Raw genomic sequence first — 16,227 nt, 5'->3', positions numbered from 1 at the left:
ACATCAAGAATGTTCACGTTAAATTTCACTCTTTTCCTAAAGTACTGAAATATAAAAACCACTAAAATAATGACAACAGCAAAAAAAAACCACAACCCACTATATAAATCCCATTCCTCTATAATTACTACAATATGAATGCCAATACTGAGATACATTTAGGGTAAAACAGGTATTAAGATTTACAAGTGCTTCTTTACTTCACTTCCATTCATTCCCTAAGGCTTCTAGATTATGTAGCTATGGCTTTGCAATAACATAAAATCAAATTTTTAGGTAAAAATACTGACAGAAAACCCTAGTAAACCACCCCCCAGGAAGTACAAATCTACCTATGCAACTACTCTGTTAGAAGCAAAACAACATCATCTTTTATACAGAAAAGTAACACTTTAACTTTAAATGGATATTATTCAACACTTACACATAATAAATAAATAATAATAATAAAAAACCCTACCTAAGCTTCTGTAGAAACAGTCGTTGCATATTTGATACATCAGCTGATGAATATGAAGGCCAACTGGAAAACTCAGCAAAATACTGTCTGCAGGAGCGTGCCGATTGTTCCACAGCTGGGCAGCAGTACTTCATCAGCACACAGGAATTAAAAGTAAGTGACAACACCTGAATCTTCCTCTCCCTGCTGCTCAGAATAAGCTTTGAAAGGAGATCAGATTAGGGATGGTTGGTTTGTGGAGTCCTAATGGGGTTGAATAAAGTTAATGACTGTTGAAACAGGAGGTTGGCTAATAGTGGTGGTTAAAGCTATCTTCTTCAAAAGAATAAAGATATTCTCATGAATTTAGAGCAGTATAAGTACTTTTTACATTGGTTGGTGAAACTAGGGAATTTTGTAATAGAAATATCTGTGTAAAAACAGCGAGGGAAAAGAGGGTAAAGGTATTACTCTTTTTGATTTGACTTGTTTTATATCTTCTACTTTTTTTTTTTTTTATCAAAGATGCTGAATAACTCATTTCAGTTATTTCAAGATGTTTCTGTGGTTTCTCTGTGTCTTTTTTTTTTTTTTCCCTCCACATTGCAGAAGTGCCTTTGTAAGGGAAAAAAAAAAAAAAAGCATTGTGTTATTTACAGCCTTCATCTCACCTGAAACTGAACAAAGCATGCTCTTTGCTCAGGTGAACTAATTCTTAATTGCCAATTTCATTTTTTGTATCAGTTTCAACATATTGCACTTAGCTACAAAAATAAGTACAAATCACAATTTTTGTAATGTGTGCTGCTCATGCTATATAATAGAACTTCTATTGAATGCTTTTAATTTCATAATGATGGCCAGTTTATCCTCCAGCAAGCCACACACTGTTACTGCACTGAGATTTGCTCCAAACACATTTCAACATATATATAAGTTTATTACTTTTCTAGTTTTATTTGCTTTACTAGGTATGTACTTCGGCTCAGAATTGCACTCATAGTTAGGAGCTTTGCTGGACTGGAGCCTGGCTGTTGCTGAGTATGGTTGTCCAACAATGGCACTTTAATGTTCCCAGTTGAAAGCTGTATATTTTCACATACTTGACTGTCATCTTTTCTAGGCTAAATAAAAGTAATGGACTTTGCAGTGCTTCCTTACCACATTATCCTTCCACTTGCAGTATATAGGTCACTGAGTAATAGTATGTGGTGAATCAAGGAACTGAACCTAATTTTAATAATTAGAAATATATTAGAGGCCGGGGGGAATTTTTAATTCTTCTTTCTGTGTTTCACTTCATTAGCTAAATCACTTAACTAGGAAGAGGGAAGCCACAGTGAAATTGATTTAGTTTGATTTTTTGTGTGTGCCATTTTGTGTTCTTTTCACATTAGAAATACCTTGAAAATGAAAAAATGAAACCCAACACGCAATGTAAAAGCAAACAAGGACAAAGAGAACTTTCTTGGAGGCAAGTAGACAAGGAGAAAAGAGATCCACTTGTGCATTGCCTGACTGCTAGTTTGAGGTCATATGTAGGAAGTAAATGATCAGCCATGGCTTCTTTCGTTTGGATTGTTATACATGTTCATATACTCTATCAGACTGATAGCCTGATAAGTAAAGACTGAAAGAAGTCTGGCAGACTGTAGTAATGTCAGTTTGTCAGACTGACATAACTAGAGACATTCAGGTAGACAAGGTATATCATGAGAAAAGTTTAAGACCGTGTGTTCAACCTGTAAACTTGTTTTGATCAAGTTCCATGCCCATTAGCTAGAATTAAACTATTTTACCTTTTTTTGGGGGGGTAGTGGTGGGGTGAAGGGGTGGGGGGAGGAGGAAAAGATCCCAAAGGGAGAGATTGTAATAATATTTCCTAATAACAGATATTTCTTTCTTCTAATCATATATAGTTACTGTGATTTCAATTTTTCTTCATCTTATACACCACAGGGTAGTTAGCAAGCATGGTCAGATATATTTATCTTATTAGAAAAATAATGCAAGCTTTCCTTGAGTGTACATTTTAAAGACAGAAGAAATAATTTGGTTATCAGTTAGATCACTTAAGAGAGGGTTACAGAACTGTATTTCATCAGTCTTGCAATAAGCCCTGTAGCTCTTATTTAAATGAAGCATATCTTTCAGAAGGCATTGAAATTTAATTTGAAAACATCAGAAGACAAAGAATGCATTTTCCCGTTATTCCAGTTATTAAACAGTTATTCTGATATTTTCAAAGCATGGATGTATCTGACTAACTTTCAGTCACTGTTTTTGTATCTTCCTCTATTAAAAAGCCTTTTCAACTCAAGTATTTTCTCTCCTTAAAAAGTTATAAATTGAAGTCTGTTTACTTTCTGATGTATTTGATAAGCCTTATCTTCCATATTTTTCCTTTTTCTTTTGATGGTAAAGAAGCTCAGAAAAGATGTTTACTGCTGGAAACAAAACCAAAACCACCACCACCACCAAAAAAATAATCCTCACAGTCATCTCTGGTTAAGTATTTGCAGAAAATAAATTATATGGGCAAAAAGCCCTCTTAAATTTATCCTGTAAGCCTGTAGCTCTTTCAGAAGGGATTGTTGAATTTAGTTTGAATGGTACGTTAGAGTTTTTGCTGAAAGAGAAAAAGAGAATGGAGAAAATTCAATTTGCCAGTGATCACTCACACATTACTTTTAATGAGCTTCCTTTAGAGGCACTTGTATCTGCAGGTATGCTGATGTGGTAAGTGTACAAGTGCACAAATAAAGAGGCTGTGAGTCTGTCCTTCACTCTTCACAGGCTTAAAGGAAGAGTAGATTTATGTATTTAAACATCCAATTACAGACATCAGCCAACCATCCAAAATAAATCAGAATGACACCTATAAATAAGGTCTGCTCTACCTTCACCTCTCATATACAAATCATGAATGGTAACATTTTTTATTACATAGACATATGTCCCAAAGTGTGGCTAAATAAAGAAAAGAGAGATGGATGCATCAAACATCCAAGCAACAGGAGCCATCTATTTACAAATTTGAGAAACCTGAGCAAGCCGATCAGGATTTATACCAAGAAACAATTCTAGGGGCCAAATACTTCTTCAGAAGTTTAATTATCATTACCTGCTTGGTGTTATGGGGATATGAGATTACATTTTCTGATGACCTTAAATGTGTTACTTTGGAAAGTAACAGTCAAATTTTCAGCTACACACACAACAATATGCTCTAGTGATAAAACTTTTTAAAACAACACAGGAGGTCTATCTGGGGACTACAAATCAGAATTAAAGTTTTGCAATAACTTCACTGTTATTGTGAAACAACAAAAAACAAGTTTGCAGCTTCCTATGAGAAATGCTCAAACTGGATGAAACCGCATGGTGCAACTTAGAAAGATCAGACTGAGTCCTGAAAGGAGCAGAGTCATTGTGCTTGCAGTATTTATATTCCCCAGTCACATCAGGAGATGGTAATGAAGACATGTTTAATCATATCTCTATGGGGATATATCCAAATGATATTTTAGTGAAAAGCACTCAAAATTTTGCTTGTTATATCATCCTGTATTCTCACATATTACCATGTTAAAAATGTTTCACCTGATATTCCTTCTAGTAAAGTTACACCAGGAAATTAAGACCAGTCTACAAAATGTATATAAACATATTTGTGTAGGCACCAATAAAAGTGCCTCACTGCAATTTAATTAACAATGTACTCTTTTACTTGATTGTATTTCTATGCTTAGCTTTCACAGCAAGCATCAGCGGTCTCTTCAATATCACTCTTCAATTTACTCTTAAGATCACTGTAAAATGGTCCGTACTTTTTCAGTCCCTTTTTGTACAGCTTTTAACATATATTTCAACATATTTTTGAGATACTTCACTAAATTGCTTTATACAAATTGCCCCTCCTTCATTTAAGAAAGCATGTCAGTGGCATCTCTTTTTTTTTTTTTTCTTAGAGTGAAGACTTTGCATTTCTATATACCTGTTAGCAAAGTCAAAATAATTTTAGGCTTCAAAAAGGAGAATATGCTGACAGTCACTTGTACCAATAGCCTTTCTTGCTTTCTCTGAGGCTTTGATTTTTGCAATAGAGCTGAAAATCATATTTGATTTGGAAAAGTATTGAAAAAGCAAATTGATATATGTCTAGGTTTGAATCACTGCATTTTCCTTAATTGAATGACAGTGACTAAATAATCACTATGTAATTCCTGACTATTCTGTTTGCAAATCATCCTGTTGCAGTCAAAAAACAAACAGAGACCAAGCAATCAGAAGAACCCTACTCTCAGGTAAGTATTAGCCAGTTCATTTTGGGAAACATGAGTTTTACCTAAATTCACGTAGATGAACAGTAAGTTCTCCTTTTTTATTTCATAATATGACTGTAAGTGTATCAATATTTTAAAGATCATTGGAAAAGATAGTCTCAAATATCTTGTTATAAAATCTCAGAACTGTAGCTACAAATTCATTGCGTTTTTACAGACTCCATGACTTTTTTTTTCAATTATGGTTTCAGGAGATCTTTGCATGGTGGTCCTCAGACTATTGCTTTGAGTACCCACAAAACCAATTTTTCTATGGAAGTTTACTGTTGAAATAATTTTTTCTCTATCTCTATTCCTTGTTTCATACAGCAGGCATATTAGCAATAGCATAGACCTTATAGTGATTTACCTTCTGTACTGGCACACCTAGGAAAAGAGATCTCTCAGTTGTACAGGATTGATATTCATCTCCTGTCCTTTTCTCAGCATTAGCCCATGTATCATAGCTCTTTCCAGTGTATCTCTGTTCAGAGTGTCCCATGTTAAACATTACTGTCTTCTGCAAAATCAGAACTGTGCAGTATGTTTATTCATGTGATAAGCAGGTGCTGAATGCAACCCAAATGGTAGTGTGAGGAAAGAATTGCTCCATGAAGTGGTGAGAAAGCATTTGACAACATAACTCTTCGGTAAGTCTCGCTTCTCAGTTCTTAAGTAGGGAAAAAAAATCTTTTTATCTTCATAAATGCTTCTGGGCCCATGCAAGAGTCTTATTTGCAACACTTTAGAGAGTATTCATACTTCTTTTTATATAATAAGGGTGTAAAACAAGGCCGGAGTTGAGATAGTGACTTTCTGGCATTCAAATCAAAAACAATAAAATCAAAAAACACATAACAAGCTACATTCCAGAAGAATGACTATGACCATGAAGAAACCTTTGTATTGGAAATGTCCAAAGTAGAAGGTGACTGATTGCAGAGAATATGATAGAAAGGGTCACAGTAATCATATGAATGACAGATATTTTCTTTCCTAGTCTCCCTATGAAATACAATTTTGATATGGTATGGGGCTGTAAAACAGTTAAATATTCATGTTAATAATAAGAGAGTAAAAGCCCTTATTTCTCAGTCATGTCTTAGAAAGAGAGAAATAATAAATAGAAATGTAATATAAAACATTGTGTGCAAGAGAAGTTAATCCCATTATTAAAAGAATTAATTTGTGACTGTAGGTTTTGATCAATGAAAAACACATTTGGTAATGCTGATGAGAAAGAATTTTTTATTACATATTAACACCATATTTTTATTAGGAGTACTTGCTCTTGTTAAAATAAAAGTGAAAAATGAGCTCAGAATCCCCTGTGCTTACTTTAGTGTGCCTTGGGCACTTTTTGAACTTTCCTAATGCATTGAAAAGTTTTATAATTCTATGCACACCATTAACTAAGCACATTCATGACAATATTATTAAGAATTATGGACTCAGGAGCTAAGTATATTTTTTAGTGTTGCCAAAAATGCAGGCAACATTAATCATCATTCCTTCTTTTAGTTTCCCTATGGAAGGCAACAAAAAAAACCTGCTGAGGACTCACAGGAGCCATCTGGGCAAGTTCCCATCTTTTTCTCTTCTCAGGAGGAAATCTTATCTTATTGTGAAAATGGATGTTGACTAGAAGCCCTCTAGAGCCTTATGTATCATAAAATCAATTTTAATCATATGATCATATATTGTAGAGGATACAAGAAATTTTTTATTAAAATGAGCCAGTCTTTGCCTAGAAGACTTAATTCAGGAGTTGAGGTGGATATTTTTCTTTGTTCTATTGCAAATAATTGTTCATTTGACTTCCAAATACAATTCTATTTATCCCAAACTACTTTTTGAATTTGTAATTGAAGCAGGTGAATAGCTTGGACATTAAAAAACATTTTTGCATGGAATGATGATCTTTGGGTTATTTTATAACTCAGGGTCAGGAGAATTCGATGACAGAAAAGCCTGCAGGGATCTTCTCATCCTAGACAATGCTTTACCTGTCAAAGGTAAAAGGCCAGAAAGTACTTTGGGATTTTTTCTGAATCCCTCCTATGGACATTCTTCCATTTTGAGGAAGAAACTAAGGAAGTTGTAATAATAAGTCCCACATTAATGTCTTTAGAGTAGGTTTTTAAACTGTAAATTAGTGATTTAGCTTAGGAAATTCCCATTCCCGTTTTGCCTCCAGCATTTCATTCTCTCTTGCTCTTTTCACCTCCTCCCTCGACTCAGGTTGATACACTTGTTTGGAGAGTCATAATGTAAACTGTATCACAGAAAAAAGTTCTTCTTAACAACAAAAAAGGAAGTTAACTAGAGAAATATTAATATACTCGATGTGTGTTTTAAGTGATTCTATACTCATTTTGAAAACAAAACAAAGCAACAACAAAACAAACAAACAAACAAACAAAAAAACACTGTAAGCATGCAAATTTCCTGTAATGAACAGAACTTTTTAAAAGGCAGCCTATAGAGCTTGAACTGTAATGGCACAACATTATTCTTCTCCAAGTTTCTTACAGGGCATATAAAAGGAACTATTCAGTATTTATGTCAGAAGTATTTAGAGTCATATACTACACAAGTATTCGTGTAAACCCTGGATTACATTTTTTCCACACGAACAGGTAGAAAACAGATAGAAGCATGATTCAACATCTGCTGTTGGATGACTTACAAAGCTAGAAAAGCAATGGCAGAGAAAACAATAGGAACCAAACATGCAGTTAAAGTCCTCCTCAGTCTTGTTCACTGGCTAGCTTTACAGGGCATGAAGATCCTCAGAAGAGAGTATTACAGTATATGAAGGAAAACACAGGTTTTTAATTTTTCTTATTCTATTGTCTCACAGTTCTCAATACTGTTGCAGATTTATTTTAGGTCTTCCATGGTATGGTGATGTTTATTCATAATTCCCTGACTAAATGCAGAGCTCAACCACTTTCTTTTGGGACTGCATGGCTCAGAAGGTCATGGGTGTTTTGTGCTTTGCTAAATCTTAAATTGCTAATGTCAGTGAGGATGAAGGGAATAACTGCAGCTGGTATGCCTTCCTTGTATATGTTTTCAGTCAGGATCCCTCTATACATTCCATAAATGCTTTCAAAATCGGTTCCCATTAAACAAACCAGCATGTGCTTAGGGATTTCAGTAGCCGGCAAAAAGTAATTTTCTTCCAATCAAGTCAGTTTTAAAAGGGTATGTGTTTCCTCTATTATAAACATGCTGTTATGCTTTGGAAGACAAAGCCCTAGTTCTCCTCTCCCCACTGCTCCCTCCCGAGTATACCCCCTGCTCTGGAATGCAAGACTTTTTATTCATGTCGTCTTTCATTCCAGAGTTTTCAAAGTCATGCCATATTGCTGGGAACAGTGAAATCAGGCAGCATATCATAACTTTCACTTAACAACCAGAACTCAAAGGAGATGAAGATGCAGACTGCAGAATTGTGTTTCTTGGGACGGGGGACTGCTACAAAACAAAGCCTTTCTCCCCTCTTGCTGCATTAAGCTCATATTGTAAAATAAAAGAGAATATATGAGATAATGAGTAGAATTATTAACAGAATAAAAGAAACTGTTACTTTATACTATCTAAACAGCTAAGTTTTATTTTTGTCTACATACAGTTACAGTAATGTAATAAGTTTAATTTATGTGGATATGCTGCAGAATTGCCATTCTCAAAAGTAAAGTACCTAAGTTTAAAAAAAAAAAAAAAAAAGAAGAAGAGAGAAGAAAAGAAAATAAAAGACTGATTGTATTTCCTTTCCATACCTATTGAGGTTGTGTTTTATTATTCTTTGACCTAATACAAAATATTTATGCAAAGTATTTATGTATTGTGACTATCAATTCTCTTTGAAGAGATGAAAAAGCACCATCATGAAACCTACACTTCAGATTGTATCCTGAAGAATATTCTTCCACATTCTGCTTGTCTCCTGAAACTTGCTACAGGTTACTTATGTCTAACAATTTACATTGCACTTGACAGCATGTGTCTCAGTTTTTCAGCAATTTTTGGTTTTATGCTCTCTAATATTTAATGCTTTGTAAATATATATCTAGAAAAAGTTGCAGGCTTTATTATATACTTAAAATGAGAAATTTTATGTAGTGTTTGTCAAGTTTATTGGTGTTTGGTGGGAAAACAAGCAAAGGACTATAAATTAGAAACCTCCTAAGAGCAGCAAAGTTTACCATATTATATTCTATATTCTGTTTCAACCTTTGCTTTCTTTTGTATTGAAGTAGGATATGACTTGCTATTGCTCATGGAATACAATCTAGAGATGAAGGTACCTAAGAAATTTCTTACCCTTTGCCTCTTCTTTCATAGGAGGAAGCAAAGAGGAAGATGGACTTAAGCAAAGTGACTTCAGCAGTTGCATTGTGACGTTAGTTGCAAGTACAATTTTTAAATTATTACAGCCACAGCGTTTGAAGGAAGATTTTTTTTTTCTCTCGTGACCTGTTTTTTATTCTTCACAGACTTGTGATTTGGATGAGAGCCATGATGCTCCCTGAACACATATCTAATTTGGACTGTAGTGTATGCCATAGTATGTCCCAGCAGGAAGATATAAACGCCGCCATAAAGACTAAGAGAAAGAGTGTTGAATAGAGGATATGAAGTAGCAGTGTTTATTTATGTTCCAGATCACAGTAGCTTCAATACTCTTCCTTTCACACTTAGTAGCTTTAATGATACATCTTACTAATATTAGCATGGTGTACTCCTAGCAGCTGGTGCCAATGCATTATTTCAGAATTTGAGGACAAACTACAGAGTATAATGCATTTAGGAATTAGGCTTTATTGCCCATTAAATGACTATTAAGCAGCATTAGAAAAGTGAAGATTTTTCATTTATGCGTGCTTTACTTGAGGTTAAATTTCATTTTAAAAATGATTTTTTTGTTTGTTTGTTTCAGGTAGAATGTACATGTTATAAACCTATACTTCATTCTGATTAGACATGGTGTCAGAAAGATTTTCATACCTATTCTATTTTCATCATAATATAGTACAATTTTTGCTGGATAATTTTTAAAATTATATTTATTTATATATTTGAAGCTGATAATTTTGATTTATCAGGTAATTTTTATTTTGCTTAGAACAAAAAGCTAAGCATTATTCAGTGACAAAACCTCAGGAAAAGACATGTATTGACACCTATGACTAAAATTCACATATGTATAAGCTTATTTTAGTAAAAAGGTTTCCTTTTCTGTTCCACATATTCCCTACAGAATTCCTCACAGAATCGTTGGAATTGCTGTAGTTATGAAATAATACCACTTAGCTGCTCTTTCCACCACAGAGTTTCAGTCAGGAAGGATTCTTTACATCCTGTTCTAAACCACTTTGCTGCAATTAAGTTTAAGTGCCACTGGAGCCCTCTGGGGATAAAAGTAGCTATTCAAGTGCAAGGTCATTAGGAAAACTTGGGATTTCCAAGTTAGTTGTTATGCCTCTGGTTGTGAAAGGTATCTTTAAAATTCTGTTTCAAGAGCCATGACATCTGACGTGCAGCAGGCAACAAAAAAATTGGCCATGTTACCATTGAGTTAACAATACAACATGATCTTGATTCCAGACATAAAAGCAATATAATAAGAGTACAAGATATCTTGATTTTTTTTTCTTAATTTACATTCATAAATTTATAACTTAATTCATTTGGGAATTCTGAAAAGTCATGATTCCCTTTTTACCAAATTTGGTTTGGTACATAACTAGCAGTTATCTCCATTCTTAATGACAGAAAATGTATGATTTCATTGGCCTAGTAGTTGGTACCAGACAATAACACCTCATGTATTTCTGAAAAGAAAATAGAGAAATCTATTTCTTAAAAGAGACTAGAAGAATAATATTCATGAACCCTCCTTAATTATCAGACCGTCCTAACCCAGCCAATTACTGGTTCAAGGGCTACTCTTATCTGTTGGTGACTAACCATCTTCCTTTTCCCAAAACCTGTAAGTGAATACTTAAAAGAGTTTTTTGTTTGTTTGTTTGTTTGTTTATTTTTTCCCCCTGTAAACTAGACAAAGACCATTATGTAAAACTTCTCTAAACAATACAGCCATACAAGTGGTTGATACAACCTCCTTGCTAATAGATACAAAACAGAAATAGAAAAAAATTACTATAGAAAATGATTCTAAAATACTTGTAGCTTTTTGTAGATCTTATGCTGTGAATAAACTGAATATTCCTTGACTCTTGAAATTCAGTCAGATCTTACTTTTGCATGCGCTGGTTCCTTTCTTAATCAATGGGACTCTGCCAGAATAAGTGCTTCTTCTACTGCTGCTGCTTCTGAGTAAGGTTTTTTTACCAAGTAATTCAGCAGCTGAATGAAAATACAGACTTCAATGCCTCTAAAACCCAAAGTATTTTATATCAAGATCTGAACTGTGCACAAAGTGCTTATTAGCCTGTGCTGGTTAATATACATTATTAGTAGCTACATAAACATCTCATGACTGATCAGTCGAAAACTCTATTATATTGCTAACATTAAAAAAAAAAAGAATAAAAGTCTTATCTATTATTTTATAAAAAGATATGTGTGTATGATTTTTCTTAGAAATAGACAAACACGTTAAAAAATATTGCTTAAGCTCAGTGGTTCTCTTTATGTAACATACCAGTTTGACCTTTGATTCAAACTGAACTGACCCTTTTGGGTTGTATCATTCAGACATGTCTCCTTCACTGGTAGGGAATGAGGGGAATCATGATGGACAGGGAATATTTGTTTTGGTTTTCATTCTGATAACCAAAATTGGATCCAACTGGCAGAATGTTGTTGCTGATATTTTACATGCAATCTGGTCTATCCTTTGCATGGCTGTGAGATGGAGGTTATAATGACTTGCTTGACAAAACGAAAAGCAGACATAGTCTTTGTCTTGCAGATCTTGCAATAGATAGCTCAAAAATACAGATCCTTTACCAAAAAAAAAAAAAAAAGTTTCTACTGAAGGCGACCACTTTAAAAAAAAAAAAAAAAAGGCAACAGAAAAACAGCCTAACAAATGAACAAACAAAAAACCTGCAACAGTCTAGCACAGTAAAATATTAACAGTAAACTTATATGAAGGGTAACCCTGTTATTCCTAAAGACTAAATCTATATGGAGGATGCCCCTATTACTCTTAAGTGTTTGTATTTGTAGGACTCAGAGGGGAAAAGGAAAATTTGAAAATTAATATGAAAAATAAGGATGGGGAGGCCATTCCAAATATAGTTATAACCTTCTGTAGGGCCCTAAGCAAAAAGTGAACTGTGAAGAAAATGATGGAAGAAGGAAAATTGGTTGATGGAATGAGGGTAAAGAAGCACTACAGTGAACAAGAACAAACTTACATATGGTTGAAACTTGAACAGACCTTTAAAGATAAGGACTAAGTACTCGAAGAGAACAAGTCAATGCTGAAAGTTAATGAAGATGTGAGTACTAAATCTGGATATTAATTCAAGCTGTTGCTGCCTTAGTAAATGGAGGCAAAGAAGGTAGAAATGGAACAGGTTAGATGACTAGTGATTACCAGTCACATTATTTGTATGAAATACAACTTGGATTTAACACCTATTATTATTTTAGAATGCTTCTGATGTGTCATTGAAGTGTCTACAGCTAACTTGCTCTTTGAAAATCTGTGTTACTGGTCCCTCTTTACGACCAGATCATTCATGTTTTTTCTACATGAAACTCTGGCTTAGCATACCTCAAGGATGTTGGCTATACAGTACTACTAGCAGTCACACTATTGACTTTTATCCACCATGTTGATATTTGACCCCAGCATTGTCCTGTTTCAGAGGTCTTGCCTGGCTTGGCTTGACACAGGTTGCACTGATACTGTACTGAAAGATGTACCAATCAGCTATTACTAACACCCAAAACTAGACACTGATGAAGAACACATGGTTAATTTGGCTTAAGGTTAAAATTTTTGATTTTCCTGAAAGACACAATCATTTTTTTGTGGTGTAATACTATCAGTCTTATGGACTGGACTATGAAGTTATACTAATTTGCCTTCTTCATTAAGATGGCTTTATCTCATAATAGCATGATGTACAGTTCATGTTCAGAATCTAAAAATGCCACAAATCATGTGGAAAAAAATGAACAAATACAATTATGACATAGCTAAGTTCCCTGTGACTTCCTCTTGGTTATTGTGAATACAATTGTATCTTGTAGAGTCCAGTCAGCTGTGTCCAGCTGTTTTGTCAGGACACACCATTAGCAAATTCATTACACCAACATAAAAATGTCTGTCTGCTTTCCTTCATTTTTTAAATCATTTTGTATATGAAAATAATTACAAAATTAATATACTGTTAAATAATCTTTTTTTTTTTTCAACGTGGAAAAAAAATGTAGTCACAAGAGAGTGTTATGATACTTAAATATAAAACCATTAAAAAAAAACACACATTTGTTGTGTTCTTAGACTTCTGCAGAAAAAAAGAGTTTCCTTTTTCTCATTTCTCCTCTGCATTCACACAGCCTTAACAGGCATCTCCCTGCAAGTATTTTTGGCTAGATAAAAGAGTTTTACAACTCTGGGGAAAATAACCTTACTATTGCTCTTAACTATCCCCTTGATACTTTCATAAAAATGTTAGACCAAACAGAATCTCTCCAGGAAATTCCTAAACTCTAACCTTTCAGGGTCAGAGAATGCAGCAGACAGTTTGTTGTCTTGAACAGTGACCTCAGTGCAGTCCTACTCCAAACAAACGTTTAGATGCTATCTGTGTATTATCTCAGGGGAATTCAGTGCTAGCCCTTAGAGATCAACAGTAGCACTTTTCGTACCACTTTCTTCACTTTCTACAAAGAATGAGGAAATGACTCTCAAATCCAATGTTTTATATATGTTGTAATTTTTCTCTTAGAATAGACTAATAGAATAATTATGCAAGATTTCTGTATTGCAAAAGATTTTTAAGAAGATAAAAACCTGCAGCATTTCAGCTTTTGTGATGTGAATGATTATTCTGAAGCCAGAGCAGCCTTTGTGCTTATTTAGGATATTATAGGACTGAAAGGGATCTTCTGGGTTACCAAGAACATTATATGTTGTAATAAAGAACATGTTGTATAATTTATTCCATAAATTTGGGAAATTCCTTCTTAAAAATAGTTTAAAAAGATTCCCTTCCTGACATGGTGCAAGACATTATAAGCTAGAATTTACCTCAGTATTCTTACATGAAAAGAAAGTCAAAAAGACTTTGCAAAAACCACTGTTTCTGTTCTTTTGTGGAAATAATCTCTGAAAAAACACCTAGTTTGACATTTATGGAGATTTCAAATTCTGCCCGCCAAAACATAAATATTGCTTGTTACTTCATTAACATACAAATTATGCAAAATAAAGTTTTGCTCCATATATTTATTGTTCAGAAAATAATATTGAAAAAAACATCTGTAGAGAGGAAATTATTTAGTGAGTTTGTCTAATACACTAAAGCTGTTGAAACGCTAGCAATTGTTTGGCTGAAATTATATACTATAATCTTCATAAAGTTCTGCGATAATAATGTATTCCTTTTGGCATAATTGAGTTTTCAGCCAATAAATAAGGTTGTTTTGGAGAGACTCCTATGAATTCCTAGGGTTTCTCAGGACCAGACACATTCCAAACTTTGATCAATCTCTTCTAGAAAAATTGCTCAATGACATTTTTTGCTATTTTATCCACTAGTTTCTCCCAGAAGGTCAAAACTTAAAGATCTCTGTACTGCTCCAGCTGTAAAAGCACATCTGTCAGTTTAAATTAGATCGACAGCTTCCTATAGTCAAGGGGCAGACTAATGCCATTAACCTTCAAGCTTTACAAGAACTTTTTGGTGTTCAGTTTTCAAATGTAATATACAGCAACTGTACGTGAAGATGATAAATGCCATGAAGAATCACCAAAGTACATAGTAAAGTCCCTGCCACGGACTTTAGCCGAAGGTATATATTTTTGTAATTTATAAAGTATGCATTTACTAAGTAGTAGATTTTTAAGAAGAAATATGATCTTTGACAATTAACTGTAATCTTATAAACCATGGACTAGTTGGGAACAGCATTCACCTGGATAAGGGAAGTATCTCTTGAATTTCTAAGCCTAGCAGTGTTAACTTGTAGAAAACATATCTATGTCTTTGTGGCTGTCTTACCTTCATAGCCAGATAGAAGGAAATAGGGAATAAAAATGACCTTTTCCACCCTCTCCATAATGAGCTTTATGCCTGAAACATCCTGAACAGGGTACGAACAGATCTGAATTATCTGTGTAGCAAGGCAACTGGTAACGCGATAACCACTAATTCACAGCAATAGATTGGATTATTGTGCCTTCAATAATTTAATGAAGTTTCAGTTTGACACTTTAGTCCATCCTTCATATCTGTCATTTATGGACCTGCATATCCTCATTAACAGGTAGTGCCTTAAACAACAACCACATCACACAAGATGTTTATCACTGTCACATATAATACAGCTATAATGACAAAGATACATGGGCAAGCTGCTAATGCAACGCTTGCTAGAGAGCTACTTAAACCACCTTTTTTTTTTTTTTTGTCTTTTTAAATCAGGCATCTGAAGGAAGACTTTCTATAAACAGTTGCCAATTTGTTTCAGTGCATGTGTTTGACTGTTCCTATGCTGCTAATGACATATTATTGATCTCACTGTTTACCTGTCAGATCAGTCTGCCGTCCCCAACAGTAAAGCTACTGGAGATTATTAGCTATCAGCACAAAGTAAGTGGGCATTTGTTGAACAATATTAGTAGTTAAAGGAGAGGAAAACCACAGCAATGTAAATACTGTTTAATTCTAAAGACAGCATGAAACAAAATACTATGATAAAATCTTTTTCAAGCCTTTAAAGAAACATATAATAAAAATGCCTAATATTTCAAAAATAAAAAGTTTTCCATTAAGTTCTTAGCTTTTTATCCTTAAGACTGCTATCTGCAGAATTTTCTTTCTCTCCATCCTTAAGCTTCTCACCGATGAACACGCCATACTTTTTGTAGCATGAACATAAGAGATCCTAAATAATATGATAAAGCATTGTCACTAAAACCTAAAAAGACAGTTTGGTTCCAGCAAGAATTGTGGATTTTCATTTCTTTTCTATTATAAATCTAGTTTCTATCTGTGGTTTGTACCATATTCTATATGGGTACGTGTGACTGAAAAACTTAAATCCATAATAAACCATTGTTGTTTTGTATTGTGTACTGCTGTAGCCTCTACGCTCACATCAGCCATAACAGAAATTCTAGCCAAAAATGGTTAGCTTAGTGGAAATGTGGAAAGAAAACTCTTCCAAAAACTACAGAACTAAGGATCAAGTTTTACCAGAATAACTATTATCTTGTCACCTTTGGCTGAAGATCTTTACAATTAG

General features: G+C 34.0%; 1 long non-coding RNA gene across 1 annotated transcript; it reads left to right on the top strand.

Annotated features, from left to right (window-relative positions):
• Nucleotides 1-461: 461 nt before the first annotated feature.
• On the top strand, nucleotides 462-15,656 carry LOC310899205. Its single transcript, XR_014584068.1, has 4 exons — nucleotides 462-613; nucleotides 4,700-4,746; nucleotides 5,331-5,414; nucleotides 9,118-15,656. It is a non-coding gene; the product is annotated as an uncharacterized lncRNA (long non-coding RNA).
• The last annotated feature ends 571 nt before the right edge of the window (nucleotides 15,657-16,227 follow it).

This window comes from Anser anser, assembly GCF_964211835.1.
Source record: "Anser anser genome assembly, chromosome: 4".
NCBI classification, from domain to species: Eukaryota; Metazoa; Chordata; class Aves; order Anseriformes; family Anatidae; genus Anser; species Anser anser.
Note: the sequence above shows the minus strand (reverse complement) of the source record. Positions and strands in the feature narration are given on the sequence as shown.